We start from the raw sequence: 26,995 nt of genomic DNA, 5'->3' as shown, positions 1-26,995 counted from the left end.
ACTTACACCACTTCTGCTCTGAATGGCTCATATGTAGGCTTTAGTTGAATTGAACACTCTATAGAGGACTACCAAGGAGTAGCAACTTTACATTGGTTATATATTTTCACATCAAATGTTCCGAACAGGTAGTGCGTAACATTTATGTTCCACCGAAGCGTACTCTGTCTGTATGTCTGAAACCTGTTTTTATTTACATCTGACCGCTGTGCAGAGTTCAGAAACGCCCATACTGTGTGGTTGAAGCGTAGTCAACCTCATGTCCAAGAAAGGAGAGGTTTCATCATTGCGATAAGCAACTTATAGTTTTTTCTATTCAACAATAGTATCGTGGTTTGTGGCAACAAAATGGCAGTGGTATAGGTTTTCCCCAAGCACTGTGTGATTTTTCCTACCATTGTCTTTCCACCACAATCTTTGTAATTCCGTCGTGCCATCATCTCTGAATATGTTATATAGTTGGAAAATATCGTTAAGTAAAGATAAATAATTACACGAAAAGCAGACAAAAATTGTATGTCAGTACTAGATATTCTCTTTGATGATAAAAGTTAAAGAAGGCACTCGAATGTGATGTTACCTTTCATTACTTTTGACCTTTCGTGAGTAATATCTCTGTATGGTAATTAAGTACATGAGAGGCGTACCCAACGTGGTTTGTGTGATATATTATGCCTGCACCTCGCGTGGAGAGACTGCAGGACAATGAGATGAATTGCAACAGTAAACGAACATCTGGGAATCAACAGTTCAACGGACAGTCCTTGCAGAGGAGGGTCTGGAAATACTCGACGTTCATACATAAAATGTGTTAATCGTAGTTATCGCTGTAATTTGATTATCGATATTGATTTTAGTTTTCTTTCTTTCTTTCAAAATTTCGAATTCTTCATCTATTAGAAAAAGGTATAAATTTACCTGTTCCATTCTCTTTAAAATCCTAGCGGATATTTTTAAGAGCCAGGTGCATTGTATTAAATATGAGGTACACGTCTCCATTGCTGTTTCCTTAGTTAATTATTGTTCAGCCCTTTGGAACATAGTTCTCGCTCGAAGCAGTTAAAAATTTCTAGGAATAATTTAATAAATTCAAGAATTTAGATTTTCTCTACGTTCTTATGTATTAATATTACAATTTAAAAATAATGAAAATCAAAGTTTAAAAATATGTCGACGGTAAAATATACTCGTACATATGATATTAAACCCAGATAAATAATTGAAAGGGTGAAAAAGATTAAGTCCTAAGCCACACAGATAAGATTTCGCAGGAGAGCGTATTGAAAGATCAGAGTACGGTGTCATAATTTCTTCGTCGTATACTTACGTCATTTATTAAGTAAATTGTATAATATTTTACTAGTACCTTCCCCATATGTGTAAGAAATGAATTCTCACAAAAAAACTATTTTTCTTGAAAATGTGGCTTTGAACAATCTCATTCTCACTCTTTCAATTGTTTGTACACACAAGAGATGTATTACCCGACAAGGCGAGCTACCGACTTGACCTTGTAGTTCAGGGCGCTGCAGTCGACCAGACGACTGTGTAAGTCCCGGTACAATGACGTCACATTGTGTTGCACAGTTTTTCCGCGTCGCTAATTCGCTTTGCCGCATAGTATCCTATTTACTCGCGTAATTTTCCCCTTATTAGTCACAAATGGGAGGCGATTTATATAGGGTAGGAAATTATGCGCTGTCTACAAAATGTCTTAATATCTTTACGTTATAAGTATCAAACAACTGAAGTACTAATTAAATTGATGTCTAATGCTGAACAACTATAAATTTAATTATTGTACACAATTTGAGTAATTATGGGCAGTTTTCTTCTTGTCTGTATCGCTGTGTGTCAGTTTAAATTCCGGTAACCTGATCTTGGTTAACCTTGGATCATAGTGTTAGCGCGTAAATTATTACCAAAATTAATTTATTAATTACGTACAGAAAATAAACATACATATTATATTTCATGCTCTACTTCTTTCATGTGAACAGATCCAAATTATCTGTGTTTCATCATAGGAATCGTAAACGTTTTCACTGTAGAAGGAATGAATTACGGAATTCCATTCGTATTTCGTCATAATTGAAATCTTCACGAATGACACTCTTGAAGGGAGAAATAAGTGTAGAATTGTTTAATATAAGAGGAAGAAATTACACGAGGAAAATAAAGATCTGAAAAATATGTCGTAAAATCTTAGTAGATGGAGAATTATGTGAGAGTGAAATGCGAATAAATAACTTAATTAGTTAATTAAAAATAAATAAATTAATTAATTAAACAAATTAATTAAATAGATTAATTAAATTAATTAATTGAATAAATAAATTAAATAAATAAAATTAATTAATTAAAATAAAAAAATAAATAAATAAAATAATTTAATTAAATAAATAAAATAAATCAATCAATAAATAAATAAATACGGTATTTGATCAAAATTTCAAGTCAATCATACTAAGAATATTATGCAGGAAATTTTTTGTATCGACCAGTAATTAATAGACAATAAATTCTACTAACTGGAGAATCAGCAATCCCACGCAGTCCAATTTTGATACAGGATATACGAGTACCTACCGATAACTGCATAAATATGTGTAACATTTTATAATAATAGCTTTAAAATTGACGAACTTGAAAAATTCAGTTATTACTAAAAATAAAATAAATTCGTTGTACCAAAGCCATGAAGGGTCAAGACTTAAAAGGCGATTGCTGACTTTATGTTCGCATGTGTCAGCAGAGATGCACTACCACACAACTAGTACAGGCGTAACATGTGGTCAGTACGATGATCCCTCAACCATTGTAGTTGGATTTCGTAACGGGATTTCGCTATCTATCGTAGCTCTCCAAATTCATCAGGATGCTTGACGGACACCGGTCCCATACACTGGTCGAAAAGCCATAGGAATATTTCTTCATCATGAGAACTCGAATCAGAATCCATTCACTTTTAGAGAAATCAAAAGGGGTACGATTAGTTTCCGTCAAACAAGAAGTAAGTCAAACTATTGCCGAAGGAAAAAAAAAATCATTATATAGGCTACGATAAATCTGGAAACCATTAAATTCCAAAAAAAAATTAATAATAATGTAATAAAATCACTTTTAATATAATATCATACACTGTGTCTACACTAAAAGTATACTAAAATTACAGCTTATATCGTAACTTGGATAAAGTTTATTAAATAAATTTCTTCTGCATTGTACAGGGTAACTGAAAAAGTTTTCATTTCCACTATTACACTTCAACATGAACACCATTTATAGCTCGACAGGTACCAAAACGATATTCAACCTCTCACTAGGTGTTCACCAACATATCAGGTGTTAAAAGCTCAACTGCTTGAACGATACGCTGTCTCAAATCAATCAAATTACGAACTTTTCTGCTGTACACAAAATTTTTAATAAATCCCCACGCAAAAAACGGCAAAGGAGTTAAATCCGGGGATCTAGATGGCCAAGAAGTTGGCCCACCCCTACCAATCCAATTGCTTGAGAAGGTTAAATCCAAAAACATTTTAACATTTCGATGGAAGTGTGGTGGAGCACCATCCTGCGGAAATGTTAAACCTGGCGGAAATTGCAGAATAGCAAAGTTCTCCAGCATATCAAGGTACGTGACATCCCGTTACTGTAGGCTCAATAAAAAAGAATGGGCCAATTACTACATTTTTGTGCATTCCCAACCAGACATTGACTTTTGGCGAATCTGTTTCATGTTCAATCATTCTGTAGGGATTCTGAGAACCCCATATGCTGCAATTATGACGATTAACCTTCCCGCAAACGTGAAAGGTTGTTTCATCACTGAATAGCAACACATCGACATACCTGGGATTTTCATCGATACGCCGAATCATCTCATCACTGAAATTATCTCTCTTGCGACAATCATCCGGTTTGAGTTTCTGTACCGTCCACACTTCTATTGGCAAGGAACTAGACTGATAAATGCAAATTTTCATTCATGCAGCAATAAGCTTCAAACGAAACTTTCACATGACATTTGCCATGCAACAATAAGCTTGAAACAAAACATTGGACACAACAATGGCCGTGGAAAAGGTATGAAACGAAATCTTGGAGAGTTTTTCTATTGATTGAGCTTTATCTTAAAATATACGGTTGTGAAATTGTAAGCTATTATTTCTGTATACCATACTCTTAGTGTGGACACGGTGTATAATGATAATATAATATAATACAGTTTTTTCATAATTTTCTAGCAACTCTACTATATTGTGGTAGAGTACCATTTTACAAAAACAATATAATATGAATTACACTAACTGGAACTTATGAAGCACGTCGTTAGAATTTTGTTACTCTCATATAAGAATTATTGTTGTCAATGTTCCAACATAAACAACAAGCTTCATTAATAAATTCATAGTCAATTTTTCTGCCTGTACATTAATACCAGTACTAAATTTATGCCGATTTTAGTACAAAAAAATGTAAAATGATATCTTGGCCTTTTTTTTTTTTTTTTTTTTTTTTTTGGAAAAAATAACCCAGTCCTAGTCCTGGGTTGCATAAATGTAATATGTTTTACTTCAATAATACCTCTTATTTTTTCGTGTGTTACAGGTACAGATGAATCTGTTGGACTCTTAACTCCGATTATTCATCCCGACGTAAGAGGTCGGCACAGTTTAAGGCATAGCTGCACATGTACAGTAAGCTTAAAAATTTAATAATGTGTGTGTGTAAAGAATTATGAAATTTGACTATGTGAGTGTGAAATAGAGTTAATGTGTATGGAATTTGCTGAAAAATGTCAAGTAATGCAATCGAATCACGGCTGATCTGATTACGTGGTTGCTGTTTTAGGGTCTTTCCAACTGTAACGCGAATGTATGGTAATACAGTAGCAAACATTGTTTCATAACGCAAAAATATCATCTTACGATCAACATTTCAACCTGATGTATACAAATTTTCATAGTACTGTAATATCAAATAATGACAGTTGTAGTTTGTAGTGACAAAACCATTATTTTTTGTATGAATTAAACAAGAACATTAACTCGCTCAGCCGGCCAGGGTTCGATTCCCGGCGGGCTCAGAAATTTTCATGTAAAATTTCTACTTCGGGAATAGGAGAGATGGCGCTGCACTAGATTGCGCACCAATATGCCTGGGTTAAATCCCAAATCTCTCCGCAGTGCATATGAAGAGAAGGCATATGTCACTGTTGATAATGATTCGTCCACCGGACGGGGACCTTAAGCCTGGCGGCCCTCTTGGTGCTATTCGACAGAAGTAGGCTACGTGCCGGCACCGAGTTTTCCCTTTTACCTTCCTCGCCTTAATCATCTTCACTCATTCCAGACACTATACTTACACGAACACTTACTCACACATTCATCGACGTACACGACAGAACTCTCCACAGATACACATCATGTACAGTGTGGCCTGCCGAAGTGGTGTGCAACTAGAAAATGGGTCACAGTCCTGCCATCTATCCGCAATATGCGGAATCCGAATCACGTATAGTGAAATGAGTAGGCATTGGATACATACGTACGTACATACATACATACATACATACATACATACATACATACATACATACATACATATCTTGAATTGGTGTTTATTTCATTTAACATAACATTAGTGAAACATTGAAACAGAAATTTCTGTGAAAATAAAATTCTTTTCCGACTTTTGAGTAAAGCTATACATTAGTTGTCGTTTTCCTTTAAATAATATCCTAGAGCTGATTATCAAATTACCATCGAGTCATTATCCTGTTGTATTATTAATAAACTATTCAAAGATTCAAAGTTTTGGAACATCTTTCTATTTTTGTCGCTCTAAATGTTACTTTGTCCCAAAATTTTTTGTAATTTTGGCCTTCGTATTATTCAAATAGTAATAATACCCATATAAAGTGGCATTATTGACAGCATTCCTTTGAGACAATGAATAAACCACACGATAATGAGGATTCCCTGATCAGCAAACTTTGTTAGGCATTTGGTGCAATGACAACAAACGTAAACCAGATACTTTATTGACCGCAACCCCCACACATCGACCGCAAATGAAACCGCTAGTTTACTTCATTAGTCGCATTCGCTACGGGTTGAAATTAACATGCTGAATCGTTTCAATGTTGCTTCAACAAGCTGCAATCCGAAGTAACAGATTTTATAATCATAAAACTCAAAGAAGAGTCCAGTTGAATCACTCTTCATTTATTATGTACTTTTGACAGTAATTTCAAAGACGACTGCTTCTTATTATTCCTTATCTGAATGTAATTAGCCTCTGTCCGTTGTGTATTCTCATTGACCAAGCTCTTTTTTTGTATGTACATTCACATTTCTATGTTTTTGTTTATAAAATAACATTTTTAGGAGGTTGTCATCCTCCACATTGTGTACATGGTTCAGCCATCTTTATCTACATTCTTCTACCCAAGGATATTGTTAACTTTCAGATTTTGTGTTATTAATTTATGTCTATCTCCATCCTCCCTCGTAATACACTCTCAAGAATCTCATCTCTGCCAGCAACAGATTGGTAATCCGTTACGGGGAAATTGAAGGGCTCTCTGCAAAAAGGACTCTGCCCCGCTTTTTGGTAAAAATGTTTTGTTTCATACGTTAAAAATATGCCTGATCTTTCAATGCAAGAACGATGTGATTCTGAGCATTTGGTAGTAAGTTACAGTGGAATTCCAAATGGTTTCGATGCGAAACGAAGGCAGCTCCTGAAGAAATACAGAGTGAACTGTAAGTAATGTCATTAATTTCAGGAGTTATTCTTTGAGATATTTCAAACACAAAATTTATATGAAACATTTGATAGCGTGTTTTGGGAAAGTCATTGATTTAATTTCCAATATGCGCAGTCAATTTAAGAGAGCAGTGTATTATGATAATATATGATTGAAAGAATTTTAGTTTTGTCCTTGAAATGTCCAGAAATTTCATCCGAACAAATGTAACTTTTCTTTCTGCAAAGGAATTTAAAAAAGTTACATTTATTCGGATCAAATTTCATCACATTTAAAGGACAAAACCAAAATTATTTCAATCATTCATTACCATAATACACTGCTCTCTTAAACTGACTGGGAATATTGGTCAATTAAATTAATGACTTGCCCAAGACACACTATGAAATGTTTCATTTAAAACACTTTTTTTCTCGAAACAGATGGTATATATATGCTACAGTATGTCTCGTGTCGTAGTTTATGATATTTGCATAGTAAATGTGTGTTCAGTACAAAATGTGGCTAATTATGTCCAATTTTATTGCAGCAAGGGGATAGCACCATTACTTGTTCATATTTTACCACCCTGAATTATTCATTTTAATAGATGAGTGAGGCATCAAATGAAACTTCTAAGCATCTAGGACATACTCTGAATAAGGAAAGAAGCTCAGTTAAGATTTGAATTTTTATAATTTTTTTGTTGTTTTCCACAACTTAGTAAAAATGAAGCTACGTCGTTTTTGCAGGGAGCCCTTCAATTGTTAATATTCGAATACTCCAAATAGTGAAAGACGAACAAGAAGCGATACAAGGCTAGAGAAATTGATTTCAGAGACATTTCTTCATAAAACTTTATAAAAACTTAAAACTTTCAAAGTGTTAAACTTAAAAAAAAAAAAAAATAAGAAAACGTAATATCGTAATATACATTGTGTAACGGACGGCACCATTTCGACACTGATTACGATTTTCGTCAGCGTCTGTCGCAACAGTTCAACACCTACTGTTACAACAGTTCGCCTTAAAAGCTAGACTAACGATGCAGCAGTAGTTCACCAGACGCTGTAGAACACACAAAACCAGGATCGAAATGGTGCCGTCCGTTATAAAAATATTCATTCATCTATAGTTTTCTTCGCAAGTGCAGATCTTTCACTGCAAACCCAGCATTCTCCAATCTTTCCTATTTTCTGCCATCATCTTAGTCTCCGCTTAAGATCCGTATACTGTCTTAATGTCGTCTACCATCTGATATCTTCTTCTGCCCCGAACATTTCTTCCGTTCACCATTCCTTCCAGTGCATCCTTCAGTAGGCAGTTTCTTCTCAGCCAGTGACCCAACCAATTCCTTTTTCTCTTCCTGACCAGTTTCAGCATCATTCTTTCTTTACTCACTCCTTCCAACAGAGTATAGGCTATTTCCTTTCTGTTTTAGCAATTTTAACACTTTTAAATAAGTTCTTCTCAAGCTGTTTATTTTATAACAAGTGTTAAAGTGAACGTCAAGAGAAATGACACATTTGTATTTAGTTCATTAGGCCTACTATACAGGGTGATTTATGAGGAATTGCCGCCACTTACGGAGTTTATTTCCGAAGACATTTTGAGCAAAAATGTCATATAAACATGTGTCCTAATCTCAATATTTTCAGAGTTACATTAATTTGAAGTTGTTTGTAAAATATAATTATTCTTTAGTTTTAAGGGTAAAAGAATATTACAAATAAATAATGAACTATTCAGGAGAATTATTTATTTAATTGGTTAGTATTCTGAAGCTAAAAACGTGTTGTGAATTCCATAGTTGCTTCGTACAGAATTTTTTTTTTTTTTTTTTTTTTTTTTTCGATTTTTGACTACAAAATTGCATTTTTCTTACGCATTTATCACAGCAATTGTTGCAAATCACGCTTCCCTTTTAAATTCTTAAAGTCTGTACATTAGGATGCATAATTAAACTGTAAAGAATCAAGTTCCTGAAGTCGTATGATTTGTAACAATTTTTGTGATAAGTGTGTAAGAATAATGTAATTTTTAGTTAAACATTGAAAAACAAAATCTGTACTAAGCAATTAACAACACATTTTTAGCTTCAGAATTAAAGAAATGATACTACTGAATACTTAATTCTCTATTTGTAATATTCTTTTACCCTTAAAAATAAATGAAAAAGGTATTTTACTTACAACTTCAAATTAGCGTAATTCTGAAAATATTGAGATTAGGACACATGTTTATACGACATTTTTTCCTCAGAACATCTTCGAAAATAAGTTCCGTAAGTGGCGGTAAATGCTCGTGAATCACCCTGTATCTTTCGTACAACCATTACTATTATTATTATTATTATTATTATTATTATTATTATTATTATCATTATCATTATCATTATCATCATCTTCAGTTTCCGTATAAGCCTTTCTATAATTACCACATTCAACTGTGATGTCACATCACCATTGACACCACAATGACTATCATTATCCCCATCATCAACGGTAGAAGTAATGTAGAAAAATAAGAACATGTTACTCAAACTTCGGTTTGAATAGGTACGTTATATTAAAAATATAAAATGAAATGCGTTACCCTTTTTCTGCAATATTTCAGTGTTAAAAATCCAACTATTATTTATAAGCTTGCTGTCGTCGCTTATTCTCAGAGCAGTGGTGGAGTATTTGGTTTTGTTTTTGTTTGTCCTAGACTGTCGAAATTGGAAGCTGAGCTTCAATTATTACACTTGTCATCAAGTGTTTGGGTTTCAAATTAGATTCATACGTTCATTATTCCACCCAACCACCCACTACCATGAAAACTTCCTCTCCATATGAGTGTAAATAATTTTCACCAAGTTGACTCAATTAACAAGGACGGACACAAGTTTTAATGGAATTTTCAACAATTCATCCACAAATTTCAGAAACTAATAGGAACTTTCGTAATATTCTCTCATGATACAGTGCTTCGATTTACCAAAAGGTGCGATCGTAGTTTGAACTATATGCTTACATTATTCAAAGCGGACAAAAATTCAGTAGTCATCAGGTATTGGTCTACACAGCAACGATTGGTAGAATCACGTAGCTAACGAGAAAGACAGGCTACGGCACGACGTCACATTCTTAGTCATAACATGGCCAACATTGAACAAGTTTATATCATAAATGCACGTTTAACATGAGTTTAATATAGCAAACCTTTTGGTTTTCAGAACTTTGGACATGAATTTATATTATGTGATTGTCAAGATGACCACGACTAAACCATAATAATCACGTGACTCCGGCCATGACGTCACATTCTTAGTCATAACATGACCAACATTGAACACGTTTATATATCAATGCACGTTTAACATCAGTTTAATATATCAATCCTTTTGGTTTTTAGAACTTTGAACATGAACTTATATTAGGCTATTGTCAAGATGGCCATGACTACACCATAATAACTACGTGACTCCGGTTCGTGCCGAAGCTTGTCTTTCTCGTTAGCAACGTAGAATCATGTGTGACGTCATACAGCTTGACATACAACTTTCAGCTAACCAAGGTGACCGACACTGGAAAAGGATCGCTAAATATAAATTAATATAAAACATGATAAGTGACGTTTTAGTGTTTTGAAGTTATAGGTAGGTAAATGCAACAGTTTGTTAAGTTACCAGGAAAGTAAAATCTGTGTACTTCTGCGATCTGTTGAGATGTTGGCAAACTAACCACTGCATTAGACACAAAATGTAAGATACCATATTATACGCAACATCTCATTTTTTAGATGTTTTAGGCCCAGCCCCTATTTTATAACGTTATAAGCAATAGCATAGCCTGGCTCTGTAAAATGAGTCCTTGGTTAGAAAACGTTTCAATTCCCCTTACATAGGAATATCATTCTTCACCGCCCTTTCCACATTGACAGCATGTAAAATTTATCATGTTCTTTACGTGATAGTTGGTAGCGCTAGTTATTGCGGCGAACTCCACGTAAAGGCTAGTTCACAATAAACCGGGAACGGAAACGACAACGAGAACGATAACGAAAATGTTAAAATAAATGTATTTAAATGTGAGCATTCACAATAGTTAATTGAGGCATTGACATGGGAAAGGTCGTAACTGCCAAAAATTCGAATTTTTAGGTTTTTCATTCAGAAGGTAGCAAATAGCCATGCCAATGGCACAGAGAAGGTAGTATGTCCGTATGTAATGAAACGAAGTTGGAAACGTAGTCACTAGATGTTGTAAGTTGTATGTGCATAGCTGTTGGCGCGGAGAAGGCAGTAACTCCTTTTACAACATCAGAGTGTGTCTAGACAAATATGGGCTGATAACTGTGCAGGGCAGAATAAGAATCGGATGATTCTAATGGTCCTTATCTACATTATTGCCAAGAAACATTTTGATTCAGTGGACTTGAAATTCCTGGTTTCAGAACATTCCTAGATGCCATGTGATAGGGAATTTGGCATCATAGAGAAAAGAAAAAAAAGATAAAAGACCATAGTTACAGAAGAGGTAAGGCCTAATAATGTAATAATGATGAAGGATGAGGATTTCTTCGACTTTTCTGCAGAATGTGACAAGTTTTTGAATACAACTCCTATCAAAATCAGAACCCTCAACTTGATTAGACTCTCAAGAGCTGATTTTCCTCTAATAAAAATAAGACAGTCATTTAATGACCTTGAAATGTGGACAGAGCACAAGATTTTTAAGAAAGGAGAGTCATTAACGTCAATCACTAACTTGCAGTGCTTGCAACGCCTTGAAAGAAGACCAGTCGTCCCTGATGCCAAAAAGAGAGACTTGTTATCTATGTTAGACTTCCTCGATGAAAAGTATCATGAATTTTACCGAAAAATGTATGCATAATGTATAAATAACGTTAATTCTCAGTTTGGCTAAGGAGTGATTTCAATGTTGAATTTTCATAAAATAGGATTTCACAGATAAATCTGTGCCAGACTTTTCAAATTTCATATGTAACACAAACATGTGTATGTCTTTCATTTAAAGCAGTTTCTGTAATAATGTAAGTGAGAAAGTGTTCATAAATTTGTTTTTTGCTTCCCCTGAAAAATTTTGTTTTTGGCATTTACTACCTTTCCCATGTCAGCGCCTCAATTGTAAATTTTCACATTTAAATACATTTATTTTAACATAATTTCCGTTCTCGTTGTCGTTTCCGTTCCCGGTTTATTGTGAACCAGCCTTAACCGAGCAACAGCAGCTCCTCCAATCCAATATGCATTTTCGCTGTTTCGACCAGTAAGAAAATTCTCTCGATAACCGTTGTTGTCCAAGGGAATCGAATTCGTCAAGATGATGTCCTGTGAGGCCGCATACACACAAGCGTGTAAATATGTAGCTCAATTGGTACAGTAACTGGGTACGGACTGGGAGGTAGCGGGATTTTTCTCGTCAGACTTCCAGAACGGCCCTGTGGTTCACTCAGTCTCCTGTAAATTGAATACTGAATATTTCCCGGGGGTAAAAGAAGGTCGGAGCTTTGTACTAATCACAGCACGCCATTTACTGCTGAGATCATAAAAACATGGAGCTCTACCTCCATGCTCCCTATTCCCGTTAATGACGATTTCCCATGCCCAACTTTTAGTTGGACGAATTTTTTAAACTGGGAAGGAAAACACTACTTCTAGCATTAGGAAAATTCACAGTGATATTTAAGCGGGTCTAGCTGTCCATGCTATAGTGGTATGCAATATACAGTGTGTCCTAAAATAAATGGCATCCTAAGTTAAGGAGTGTGTTACTCATATGCAAACAATGAAAAAAATTGTATATAGGTCCGGAAATGGTCCCCCACAGTACCGTCGTGGTCTAAGGCACGATGCTTAGGACTCGCGTTACGGAATGCGCGCTGGTTCGAGTCTTCACGGGGAAGAAATTTTCTCATGAAAAGTGTATGGGACCGGTGACCACCCAGCAACGTGATGCACTTGGGGAGCTAGTATAGGTAGCGAAATCCGGTTACAAAAGCCAGCTATAACGGCTGGGGGATCATTGTGCTAACCACAAGTTTCCTTCATTCTGGATGGATGATCGTCCACCTCTGCTTCGGCATGTAGCCGTGAGGCCAGCAACCAGCTGGTCGGTCATGGTTCTTAAAGGACTAGTATAGGTCCGGAAATGCTTGGTTTCCTAGTTATAGACTTTCACATTCTACAGTAGAGTATAGAGAATATGTTCAAAAAGTCCACGTGCTGTTTTAATACAACTGCCAAACGGTTAAACAGTGTCTTGTGGCGCAGAGAAACACATATGAAGAGGTGGATTTCAAATTGGTCCAAGTCCAAATGACAAATAATGAGAAAAGCGACAAACACTGATAAAATAAATTTGACGCCCCTAGATCCGTTTGAAAAAACATATGCAGACATCAAGTGAAGATTGAGGAGAGTCTGTTAAATAAAATTACACAGTTATGTATAGGCTTAAAAAAGACAAATTGAAACGTTAATAAAGCAAGTTAAAATCTAAAAAAAAGGACTGAGGACACTTTGGGATCCACCTCCTCATATGGGAGATAAAGACCTTCCGATTAATACGTGTTGTGAAACCAAGCATTTCCGGACATAATATGTGCATAGAAACTAATTGCATTGTTTTCTTCTGACGTTATGTTGCTTATTTTTGTGACTTCCTGTTTACGTTCAAGTTGGTGGATTTCGATTTGTGAATTTTGCAGGACATTCTGTTTTAATGCATTATTATTACTATTACGATTATTATTAAAGCCCGGATTTCTAAGCAAAATGCATATTCTTTTCCACACTTTTAAAGGTAAGCAAAAAGGTTATACTTCGTAAGACACACTTAGATAAGTAGTTTTAACTATGTTTGTTAGTGCTTTTAAATGCTTATTTCGGAGGAAAACGTTTTCGCTTACTTATTTTACGATTTTTAATTAACCAGCACATTTTACCCAAAATTATAATTTTAAAAGTGCATATTTCACTCTAGCCGTCATTTATCACTGATTCCCTCTTTTTTTATTGGCTAATAAAAAATTAACTTCAGTCGAATGCGTAATAAAGCAATGCTAAGGTATGACCCAGGATGTTGTGAGATAATACTGCGTAGTTCTAATTAGGAAAGAACCTTGGGATTCCCTGCCAAGCTTCTGCGACTAGGCAGGTTAATAGGTTATCGCACTTATCGCGTTATCGGAATGTCATGTGCATGGATGGTGAATCACCGACCGAGTTCCAAACTGCAGTGTGTAAGTTGTGCAACACGCGTTGGTTCAATAAGATGTGTGAGATTGCTCGCTGTTGTAGTTAAGGAACGCCACCCACAAAAATCCCTCAATCAGCATTGTTACACAAATGCTTAAATGAGTTTGGAAGTAAAATTTTCCGTGAAGCGGCAGTGTCTTATTTTGTTTGGTATGTGAAAAGAATGTTTCTGCGAAGAAAAAATATGACATTATGCAGCATATTAATACAACGCGGCATGAAGAGAGATTTATGAATAAATCTAAGTTAAACCAGCAGCTGATTAAAAGCAATGTGGGTGAACAACCGAGTTCTAGTGATACATTTTTCAATAATAATAATAATAATAATAATAATAATAATAATAATAATGTAAGAGTTCTACGAAATAAATAATTTATCATAATATCTCCGTGTATTCGTTTTTGCTTTTTTTGTGCTTATTTTACTGTTTCCGTGTATTCGTTTTTGCTTATTTTGGTGCTTATTTTCGCCATTTTTCGTGCTTATTTGCTTGCTTATTTTACTGTTTGATTGTGCTTAGAAACCCCGGCTTTAATTATTATTATTATTATTATTATTATTATTATTATTATTATTATTATTATTATTATTATTGTTGTTGTTGTTGTTGTTGTTGTTCAGTCAACTGTCCGAAGACAGGTCTGAACCTCACAAGTGACACCAACAAGGCACCACATTATTATTATTATTATTATTATTATTATTATTATTATTATTATTATTATTATTATTATTATTATTGTTGTTGTTGTTGTTCAGTCAACTGTCCGAAGACAGGTCTGAACCTCACAAGTGACACCAACAAGGCACCACATTATTATTATTATTATTATTATTATTATTATTATTATTATTATTATTATTATTATTGTTCAGTCAACTGTCCGAAGACAGGTCTGAACCTCACAAGTGACACCAACAAGGCACCACATTATTATTATTATTATTATTATTATTATTATTATTATTATTATTATTATTATTGTTGTTGTTGTTCAGTCAACTGTCTGAAGACAGGTCTGAACCTCACAAGTGACACCAACAAAGCACCACATTATTGTTATTATTATTATTATTATTATTATTATTATTATTCTTGTTGAATCAACTGTCCGAAGACAGGTCTGAACCTCACAAGTGACACCGACAAGGCACCACATTATTATTATTATTATTATTATTATTATTATTATTATTATTATTATTATTATTATTATTATTATTATTATTACTATTATTATTACTATTATTGTTATATACTGTGCTGGACTTTCATTGGTCAATGGCTGTTGTCCAGTATATAAATATAAATACATAAATAATAAATTAATTCATTCATATTTTTGAAGAATTTACTATTATTCATAGCTTACCTATATTTCATTCCGTTCAATGGATACACTTAATTCTACAGAAAATTGTATTTATTTGACCTGATTTCATTATCCTAGTTCCTGTATAGAAGTTGAACGTCATTATGGGGATTACCCCAAGTCTCTGTCTCTCTGTTATTCAGCAGAATTCTCTGTACCACTTGTGTGTTTGGAAAATTGTACTCTTTGTATTGACTATTTAGTCCTCACTTTTGTTTTTGTGTATATTTATCGTTTAAAATATATATATATATATATATATATATATATATATATATATATATATATATATATATGATATTTGTATGACTCACCGTTGGCTGTCGCAATGTGAGTGACGTTACTCAAAGCAAGAAGCGTTGTTGCTGTCACACCCATGTTTTCCCGAAAGGACTTCACAATAAATGTTATACATCCGTGCTATTTATATATTAACATGATGACATACTCTTACACAAGACCGATAAATTATTTTGGAGTCGCAAACAGTGGATTAAACATCTGCGCCTCGTTTGGCATGAAACAGGTTACTTTAATTTGCAGGTCTCTACATCAGTATTACGTAAAGAAATGATAAAGCGTATACTATTACGAAAACATTTTTATGCTCGACCATGCCGAAATGTAGTAATTATACAACTGGTAGCAGACCTTTAATGCATGTCATTAAAGTACACCTACTCATTAAAGGTCAGATCTTTGAGCCAATGACGATTCAGGTTACAACTGTTCAGCCAATGACAGGTCAGCTTTCTACCGTTATAAAACCGCAAGTATCGATTATTCTCGGATATGCAATCGAAAGAGAATTAGCGAAAAGTCACGGAGGCTGGAAATCCAATACTGTCGCAGAAGGTTATGTTCTGTTACTATAATATTTAGCGTTAATTGTAAATAATATTCAAATAAATTCAATTTGTCATCTCGTTTTTCAATGTCTAATTTAATGTCAATGTTATCTCTGTAGGTTCTTAAGGCCTAGCAAGGTCAATGTGGACATCTGTTCCTCGGAAAAAATCAATACTTTCGTGTCTGCGCACATCTCACAACATACGGGACATTGCTCAAAAATTAATAATATCAAGTTAGAAATATGGTCGAGAATAAAAAGTCGTATGAAACTCGCCTATAATGGTAATTAAGAAGCTCGTATGAAAATTATGAAACTCGCTTGCGCTCGTTTCATAAATATCCATACTCACTTCTTAATTACCTTCATTATAGGCTCGTTGCATAATGTACTATTATTATTTTAAATTTAAAAACAATCTCTAACTATTTGTTGACGTTCCTTCATTACTGGTGCCTCTTTTGTGTTATTTCAACTTTTATCTTATGACTTTTCAATCAAATATGCTTGATTTGTTTTCCATAAAATAATTTAAATTTCTAAGCGGTAAATTTTTTCTACTAGCATTACTTTCCCCTACCACTCGTGGTTCACAGTTTATCTATTACAGCCACACTGAAATCGGTGAATTTTTTTTGTAACGTATATGTGAACCAATTTTTAATTTTAGGAACTTACGTCTTACAAAGTTTTGCTGCTAATCAATTTTCATTTTGCTTCTTCTCTAATTTAAGAAGAGACCTTAAAGAAGCAATGGTAGGAAAAAAACTTTTTGCAAAATTTCTATTTTCCTTTATCCGTCCATCTCCGAATTTCCCTCAACTTAACAATGGTTCCAAACTGATGGAGCCCCTAGTGTTAAAAGATGGACAAATGTATGTTGTGTATTGTTGACCGGGGCACTATGACACTAGCAGGATGCGAATTAACGGGGAGGATGAGGGGGATTTCCCTCCCCTTTCGGAACGTTATCATCTTCTCATAAATTCATATTAATATCCCTGCCAGGGATAACTTCTATCCTCCCTTACAAAATATAATTGTTTTAATACAAGTGTAGGTACTTAATAAAATATAGCATAAAGTAAGCAAAGAAAATAATATAAGTAAATATTATCATCACCAGCAAGTCGACAACAATCAATAACTTAGGAATTACACATCTTATCTTAAGCCTGCTCATGGATATAATTATTATTATAGTCAAGATGCAAGACAAGCAACTCAGTGCGATCAAGCTTTGAGCCGTATAAAATGAGGATAATAATAATTTTATGTATGATATTCTCTATCTAGGATTCTATCCCCCCCACCATCAGAAATCCTAATTAGTAGTTATATTAGTATATCTTATTCATAATGGTAAAAATAAAATCATTGTTAATGTTATATGACTTTTCGTGGTGAAAATAAACTGAAGTGATCCTAGAGGACTACAAACCTAATTATTCGAGTTCAAATTTGATCCGCACTTATTTATTTAGAACATTATATAACATACAAATAGTTCAAACCATGAATATTTTTAACATAGCTCCAATTTATCGATGCACTTCAGCCAGCAACTAGACAGATTCTTTATTCCTTCTTGAAAGAACACAAATTTGGTTGTTTGTGTAGTCATTTTTACACCACTTTTATCAATAATTTACTAATTCCTTGCACACTTTTTGCGTCATAAGCTTTTCTTCAGCTGCCGGAACAGGTGAAATTTGCTCCGGTATAAATCGGAACTGTATGGAGAATGAGTAAGGATTTCTTTATAGTGAAAATATTTTGAGTTCAATCATAAGATTTATCAAAAATAAATCTTATGATTGAACTCAAAATATTTTCACTACATTATATTAGATTTACAAAAAAAAAAAAAAAAAAAAAAAAAAAAAAAAAAAAAAAAAAAAAAAAATTCTTTGCTCAATAAGAATTGTCGTTGTCCTGAAGGAGGATGATGCTTTTAAACAGTATTCCACACTTCAATTGTTTCTACTCTTTAGTACAGACCGATTATTCAGTCCTGACAGCTCGGTGACGCGAAAGAGGGGAAGTAATAGGAGTAGTGGGGAGAGCTCCGGAGTAGAGATAAGAGCGAGTGATCAGTAAAGAAATGCAATACAGCTTAACCGTACTGGAAACACACAGCTCTACCACACGTGTGACATCCGATCGCTCTGAATGCAAGTGACTGACTAACCGGTACAACCCTTGACGTAACTGAATGGACTCGCCTGACCCAGGCGCACATTGTCGGCGACTGTCAGGACTAAATAATCCTACTGTAACAATCATATACTGCCCGGTGTGTATTATTGCTATTACTATTACTACTAACACTACTATTACAACTACAATCACTACTACTACGACTACTTTCACTACTAAAACTACTACTTGTATTAATATTACTATTACTATTACAAATGCTACTGGTGTTACTACTGATAATTCTACTACTATTACTACTTCGAGTACTATTAGAACTACTAGTATTATACTAATTCTATTACTACAACTACTTCTAGCACTACTACTACTACTACTACTACTACTACTACTACTACTACTACTACTATTACTGTTACTATAATTACTCGCTTGTTTGAAGACGCTGCATCAACTCCATTGTTATCTAGCGTCGATGAAATTGGTAATATTCTCCATGGGATTGCTTGACATTTGTCTCGGAGTTAGGGATAACTTCAGGAGAAAAACTATTCAGATAATGATTAAAATTTCAATTCGAATACACGCCCGAACGATTACCGCTCATCAGCACTTTTAGACCACATCGGTGGCTTTTTCTGTGCTGTGTTGGGTCAAAAATCATCTTTGGACTGACCACACATTCCAGAGGTGTACCGGGTTTAGTCTAGCGCAAGTGGAAAAAATTCCGCAAAATGAGTTTACGGATAAAGCGCTGAGTTTGGGAACTTTATTGATAGATAAAATATTGTGATTAGTTGAATTTATTATGTCGGAGAGAATAAAATCTGAGCTCCACTTTAAACCCTCCATATAAAGCGGAATTGATATCTGGTTTGATCTCAATCCATGCACGTTACCGTTCGCTTTATTGCCTTGCTGCAGTTAACTTTCCTTTGAGTTGCTCGGCGCAACAAGTTTTGTGGTATATAAAGATCTGTAAGAAGGAAATTGGCTATGAGCTCTCCAGAGAGTCCTTCGCTTCACTTCCAGATGAAGCCGTGTCGTGGAGTTTATTTTTAAAATAGAGCTAGTAAACCGGGTAGAAATCATTAATCCCTGTCCCTTAACTCGACTCTAGTAAACAAGGGCTTTTATCACGTGCTCTTTCCTAGCCATTCGTCCTGCATAAGACCACCTTAAGATCCCAATTTTATATTCACTTCACGTAGTATAATAGCTTGTTGTGTATACAATTCTAAATTACCATCATGTACTGCATGGTTTCATATAGTTCTCCATTCATACTCTTCAGAATTTTTATCGTCGTCGTCGTCTTGGATTTAATCAACTCTGTTTTTCTTTTTGTTTATTGCTTTCCAATTACGTAAAATGTAGAGGATAAGTTGGCTATTAGCTAAGTGGCTGGAATAAGTCTTTTCAGAGATTTCTGCGAAAAATCATGTTCTCATCGTCCTGGTGTGGAAGAGAAAGCCCGATGGTCTTAAGTACACCAGAATAAATAAGTAAATAAATAAATAAATAAATAAGTAAGTAAATAAGTAAGTAAGTAAATAAGTAAGTAAGTAAATAAATAAGTAAATAAATAAGTAAATAAGCAAGTAAATAAACAAGTAAGTAAATAAATAAGTAAATAAATAAGTAAGTAAGTAAATAAGTAAGTAAATAAGTAAGTAAATAAATAAGTAAGTAAATAAATAAGTAAGTAAATAAATAAGTAAGTAAATAAATAAGTAAATAAATCAGTAAGTAAATAAATCAGTAAGTAAATAAATAAGTAAATAAATCAGTAAGTAAATAAATAAGTAAGTAAATAAATAAGTAAATAAATAAATACAATTTTAATACTGCTTATTATGTGAATGCGACAGACGTTGTAAGACGGTTTTCCTTGTTTATGCTACTGTCCTATGTCCTCGTGCAAATGAAATTATTGATGTCTCCGGTTTTCCGACAATTTACAAAAAATAGTGCATAAATTAGTGGGAGTGCCAGGTAGTGCTCCTTCTGGGTAGTGTTGTGACGTTACAGTCGAAATTAGTGCATGAAATTACATTGAAAAGATTTTCGTTATATAGTATACAGAAATCAGAGGCTGAAAGAACGAGAGCGTGAAGAAAAAGAAAATGACCCGGCGAAAATTGAGTCATGAACTAGAACAGGGCCGGGCATGAGAGCGGCTCCATATAGTCGACCAGAGCTGCTCTCGCTCCGCAAGGCAAGCCAGAGCAGAACGCTCACGCAGTGGCGGACTCGCATTACAGCTACCTTCCCTGCATTGATATAACAAGAGCCATGGTTGTTCTAGTCAGTCAGTCTGTCAGTACGTAATAGGCTAGTTTATAAGGATATTACATCAATCCATTGTCCAGTACAGAATTTATAACACTCTTATTAGTTTAATGAAATAAACTTCGCTGTATGCACACACACAAATCATTAGGCTTATTTACATAACCCATACGCACATACTGCAATCTCCTCACCACGGTTCTACGAAACAGGCGTATGGCTTCCACTTTCCCTACTTGCTGTGGACAGAGTTCATCTGCCAATGTAATTAAACATCGCTTGATGAATTCACCTTCGTTGAATGTTTTCAGTTCCCTTGCAATTTCGTGGCAAATTTTTGTAGCTAATTCTCATAGCCGATTCACTAAGTGCATTATTGTCATCCTGTTAATACATAATATATGATATGATATATATGAGTTATGATATATGATATGATATGATGTGATATATGATATGACATGACGTGACATATGATATATGATATATCATGACCTGTAATATACTATACTATGATATATCATATACTTGTATAATTTAAAATTATATATTACTAAATGTATGATAACTTATAATGTAATATAAATATCAAATAGATACCGTACTCTAATATAATGTACCTGAGAAACATTTTCTTTAAGTTGTATTAATTTATGGCGTTCATTTATGTATTTGTTTATTTATTTATTTATTTATTTATTTATTTATTTATTTATTTATTATTTTGCTAAATTGTAACATAAAATATACAGAGAAACTTTAGCTCGCCCCTGAAAGAGTAGAACTCGTGCTCAGAGGCGGATTTCTGAATTGAAATTAATAATTATACAATACAATTATAATTAATAATTATACAATACAATTTGCAATTATAGTACATAAATTTAAATTTACAATTTTTCAATTTTTATAAAATCCATACATAACTTTTTATTACCAACATATTTTTCATACTCAGTAGCATGTTGTAAAGAATAATGCCGTTGGATAGTGAACGTCTTTATCAGTTGGAGTGTTTTATGACACATTGAACACTTTGCTAATCCACTGCTCTCTACGAAAAAACTCCTCCTCCTATAATACATTAAAAGCATTGGGAGTAGCGGGCCGCTTTAATGTATGAGCGGAAGCTACGTCTTCAAAGTTCACCATCATACTGCAGAGTCACCACTGCACCAACACTGAATGACGTACAGTATGCATACGTCGCAGCGCTCGCAAGACCCGCTCTTTAAAGCACACAGCGCTCATTTCTCAGAATCACATAATGTGTCCAGCCCTGAACTAGAACAAGTGCGAGAAGGCAAGGCAAGGGAAAAAAAGACATTTTTAACCTCTCATCTACAGTTCAGTTACAGAGTGTCAACGATTTAGTGAATGTTCCTAGATAACCAACAATAAACGAACAAATAAACCAGTGCAATGCCTGATCCATCTGAATCAGTGATTTACAATTATTATATCGTAGTTCACATTATAAAGTTTTTAAGCCAAATAAAAGTGTTCATCAAATATTTGAAAAATAATTTAAGAACAATTAATTTGGTTTTATATTCTTCATTTTTCATGTCATATTTTAGGTGTAATAAAGCAATTTTTTTATTTTTAAATTCTGAAGAATACTGAATATAGTGTGTTATATTTAACTCTAATTTATCGACTCTTATTGCAAAACATTTTGAAGAGGTTGCTGCGCATTTACAGCTTGAAAACTTTTACTCTTCCCACACGTAGACACTACGCACCATTATTTTTTACATCATCATAATACTTTCTGTTTATAATTCCCAGTGGGAGCTTATGTTCGTTACAAGAAGAAATAAATATTCGACTGGATTAATTTTACATTCTAGAAAGTGACATGTCAGAGAAACACATGAAATATTAAAATTAGAATATCAATTTTCATCTTGGCACTAGATATCTGTAAAATGATCTTTGGTTTCTTTTATAACTTTCAGCGTAATAGAACATTCTTTTGCGGCTTATAGTTTCTCTCTGCTGTGTAACGTTTATTGCAACATTCACTTTCATATTTCACATTCCATCGGTATTTTATTTTCAGTTCAAACTTTCTAGAAAAGTTTTGTTAAACGCATAGTTCTGCAATAATTTTCTTCTTGAATTTCACTTCTGCTCTTATTTGTCCTTACTGTGATGATTACATGAACTAATGAACTGTTTTATACACGGAATTCTTCGTACATAAAGTTTAGGAATGCCTAGTGTTGTTCTTTTTTTCATTCTGTAGGGTTTGTTAAAAGTGGCGAAAAATATATCGTCTTATCTTTGCTAAGAAGTGAGTTTAAAGAAAAATAATCCTATAGATTTATTGTTTCTTATGTTCACTTTAATACTTGATTAAAACTTTAAAGCTTTCTATAGTTAGAAACGTTAAAAGTTTTACAATTTTAAAAAGGGTAATGTACCTTTATGACAGACGGGCGTATACAACACACAAGCAATCAACCCCCACCATAAGAGCAGCACACCCCAACCCTACCAATGACGAAAGCAAACGCCGGAAATCAGGATCAGCTGGAGCAGCAGTAGTTCGAAGGACATTAAAGATGGCACCACATCGGTGTTGGAACGGGACCCGTCTGTCATAAGCAGGCAGCCCATTTTCGTTCCCAAACAAGTTAGGAAAGTTATCGGTTAGTATATCCTGGAGTTTCAGGGTTCAAATTCTAACCTTGAATGCTTATGTGAGGTTGCTACGAAAGGTAAAACCTAGTTCGGTAAACAATAATAATAATAATAATAATAATAATAATAATAATAATAATAATAATAATAATAATGGCGAAATGTAATTGTGTTTAGATAATGTAATTCTAAGAGTTAAACAATTATAATTTAGTGTTAAATAAGATAATTTGGACAAAAGGAATTAATGCAATTAAGAAAAATTTATATATATTAAAAAATCATATTTTACAACATATTCTAGTCTTTTTGACAATAGGCTTTTGAAAACAGTCAATGTCTGACAGCCCCTTGACAATATGTACACTAGAATACGCTATTTTTACAATCATAAATAATATAGGCTTACATTAATAAACATATTCACACTATTTACAAAATAAGTGTTATGGAATGAAGTACCTTGCATTACAATATATAATTCTGTACATAAAAGTGTAATTAATGTAAGTTCAATGTAGACCTACATTTTTTATGATAGCATAATATAGTAAAAATAAAGTTTTCTAGTGTACATAGTATAAACAATTTAAGTTCTATATATTAGTGTAATTGTTAAAGTGGTCCTTGTTTTGTTTTGCTCAACTTTACCAAACAAGAGTCCCGTGCGCTGACAGTCCAGTACTTCGTCCAGTACCTCATCCAGTACTTGGGGCATGTGGAAACTGCACACTTTGATCCGGAAACTGCTCACCGCTTTTCGAGGGACCCACTAATCCTATCCGGATACTGCATACTTACTGACGAGGGTTTTACTAATCCTACCCGGAAACTGAACAATTTACAAAATATGTTTCTTTTGCATTTGGCTGACTTTACATTGAGACTGCGCCTACTTTCTTTCCTCATTGCTTTGCAGTTTAATATAACTTGCATAAGTCTCAGTTTGTATGTCCAAAAGTTGATTCACGAATTTATACAATGAAGGATGACTGCTGTAAAAACTGACATTAAAATACTTGTAAAATGATTCACAGCCATCTGTTGTGTGAGAGATCGATGCAGTCATGGCTGCCCATACAGTAGGAGGGAAAATGACATCTTCGTAGATGTAGGTTTCTAGTAAATAATCTGCAAATTTCTCGAGTCTAATATCTATCGGTTTTACCTCAGCCAATTCCATAGCGAAGAAATACCCGACTTCCTCTGCATTCTTGCGTAAGATGGAAGCGGCAACCTACGAGTATGTTAGTAACGCATTGCCAACTTTTCACTACTGCAGCATGTATAGCTAGTTCAAAGTCTATTACTACATTAGATGGAGTGAAACTCATGTTGCACACTGCACATTTATACATAATTACCTGCAATAGCTTTTCATACTTTTGAACACTTTTGTTATGTAAAAGGTAAAGGTATCCCCGTAACATGCCATGAAGGCACTTGGGGGGGCATGGAGGTAGAGCCCCATGCTTTCCATGACCTCGGCACTAGAATGAGGTGGTGTGGTCGGCACCACACTCTGACCGCCTTTTACCCCCAGGGAAGACCCGGTACTCAATTTTATAGGAGGCTGAGTGAACCTCGGGGCCGTTCTGAAAGTTTGGCAACGAGAAAAAAATCCTGTCACCACCTGGGATCGAACCCCGGACCTTCCAGTCCGTACAGTCCGTAGCCAGCTGCTCTACCAACTGAGCTACCCGGCCGAAGTAAAGTACAAAAAATCAAAGGGGCATATTGATCGTTTTTACGCCGTGAATTGTAAAACATTTGGTATGAAAACTGAAGACAACGAAAAGTTCCGTCCATGTAGATTTTACCAAGTCCACATAAATAGGCCAAGTTGGAAACACAGGTAAAACACAATTATTCCACTGTCTATGTAATTGAAAAGAACGAAATCTTCGCCTCGCTTAGTAATAAAGTTTAAATGACTCAGTCTGTCATGAACTCCGGATTGCGATTTACGTACAACAGGCTGAAGTTTCCTCCGCGATTTTTATAAGTTATCTTTTATTCGAGATATGTCACGCACTTTCAGGTTTTCTTTGGGCAAGATTTGACAAATAGCATGAAATATTTTTGATGGCTTACTGTTAACATCATCGATGGCTTTTCTTTTTGTAGCTGAATTAATTATTTGGCGATTTAATATGCTAATGTCCACCACATGTTATGCTCACCGCGTTCTCTAATAATTTTCATATTTTTCAGCAAGGTATAAATTTTCGCATTGCATTTTCTAACACAATACCTTCACATTACTTCATAGTTTTTCAACTCCTCGGCTTTATAAAATTTACAGTCCTCATATACCAGCACTAAATTTCCCCGTTCACTTCCAGATGTAAACAAACGCTCCATTTCGAACAAAATTAAAACAGTTTGGTAAATTAAAACTTTGTACAATATCGGCAAAACAGGTAGAAAACATTTTGGTGTGCAGTTCCTATATGACCGAAATCCAAGTAGAAAATTTTGGTGTGCAATTTCCGATGCCCGGCCAGATGCACGCGCGTTTCGACTTAAAAACTTCGACTGAAACTTAATCTTGCATCCTCCTGGGACAATTTATTTATCATTTATTTAACAACATTACCTTCAGTTCTTGAATACTAAATCCTGAACACACTGTGTGTACATTTTTTGTGATTTTCCTCGTTACTAAAGCAACAGACGTAAACGACTGGTTGTGCATGTTTGTCAAAAAAAGAACCGAATGGGAAATAGATAAAAAAGTTATTGCAGTTTATGCCTGCGGAATAAAAAAAAATATAGTCTACAATGGAGTTGGATTATAACAGGGAGATATGAATATTAATTAGCTGGTGTAGCTTTCAGTTCTGTGAGAGCTGTAACGATCTGATGCGAGCGGGTCAAATGAAGTGTTCTCCATCGCCCCTTCTCTCTCTCATTGTACTCGGACTGTTAGCTCCATATCACCATCACAACAATTCCCACTAGTTTGTGTTGTTTAAAAGCGTTGTTAAATAATCGCATTACGTTATCTTAATGTAACAAATTTAATTAGTTAATTTAGTCAAAAGAGATAAAGTTGAATTATTTTCAATCTGTTATAAATTTGACAATTATGACTGTTGTATTGAATGTTACGACAATGATGCTGATATCAATGCCGTTTATGCTGATATGCATAATTAGAATTTAATATTCATTGTGATTAATAGGCCTGTAATGTTATTTACAGTAGTGGCGATCATATTAGAGATGATTATGCACAAGGTATATTGAATTTTTTTAACAATTTTAAATTTTTAAGGGGGAATTTACAGGTTTGAGGGTAAAAAAGTCATTTTTCAATATTATTTTATAAAAAGATTGGAATTTTTATATACATACATACATACAATATTTTGGTAGATATGAGCATAAACGTGCGAGTATGCGCTTATTTATCTCTACACACTTAAGATATATTTAACGCTCATTTCCCGTAACTTATATTTTTCAAAACCGTTTTTGTCATAACTCTGTAAGTTTTTAAGATACCGCAGTAAAATTTTGCATGCAACTGTCTTTCATACTTGTGAAGAAGATGAATTACAATTATTGCTATGACATTTACAGTTTATTTTAAAAATACCTAAAAAAAATTTAAAAAATTAACTTCTCAAAAGAAATTTAAA

General features: G+C 34.1%; 1 protein-coding gene across 7 annotated transcripts in view; it reads left to right on the top strand.

The window, feature by feature from the left end:
• Positions 1-26,995, top strand: part of LOC138696326 (fibronectin type III domain-containing protein 5) — a 1,093,145-nt gene that overhangs the window by 583,971 nt on the left and 482,179 nt on the right. The window contains exon 4 of one of the 7 annotated variants that reach the window (XM_069821140.1): positions 4,615-4,668. The exons of the other annotated variants lie outside the window; for them this stretch is intronic. The gene's annotated coding sequence lies outside the window, so the exon portion shown is untranslated. The remainder of the gene's footprint in view (positions 1-4,614; positions 4,669-26,995) is intronic. 7 annotated transcript variants of the gene reach the window in all.

This window comes from Periplaneta americana, chromosome 1 (assembly GCF_040183065.1).
Source record: "Periplaneta americana isolate PAMFEO1 chromosome 1, P.americana_PAMFEO1_priV1, whole genome shotgun sequence".
Lineage (NCBI taxonomy): Eukaryota > Metazoa > Arthropoda > Insecta > Blattodea > Blattidae > Periplaneta > Periplaneta americana.
The sequence above is the reverse complement of the archived record's forward strand: the minus strand, read 5'-3'. Positions and strand labels throughout refer to the sequence as shown.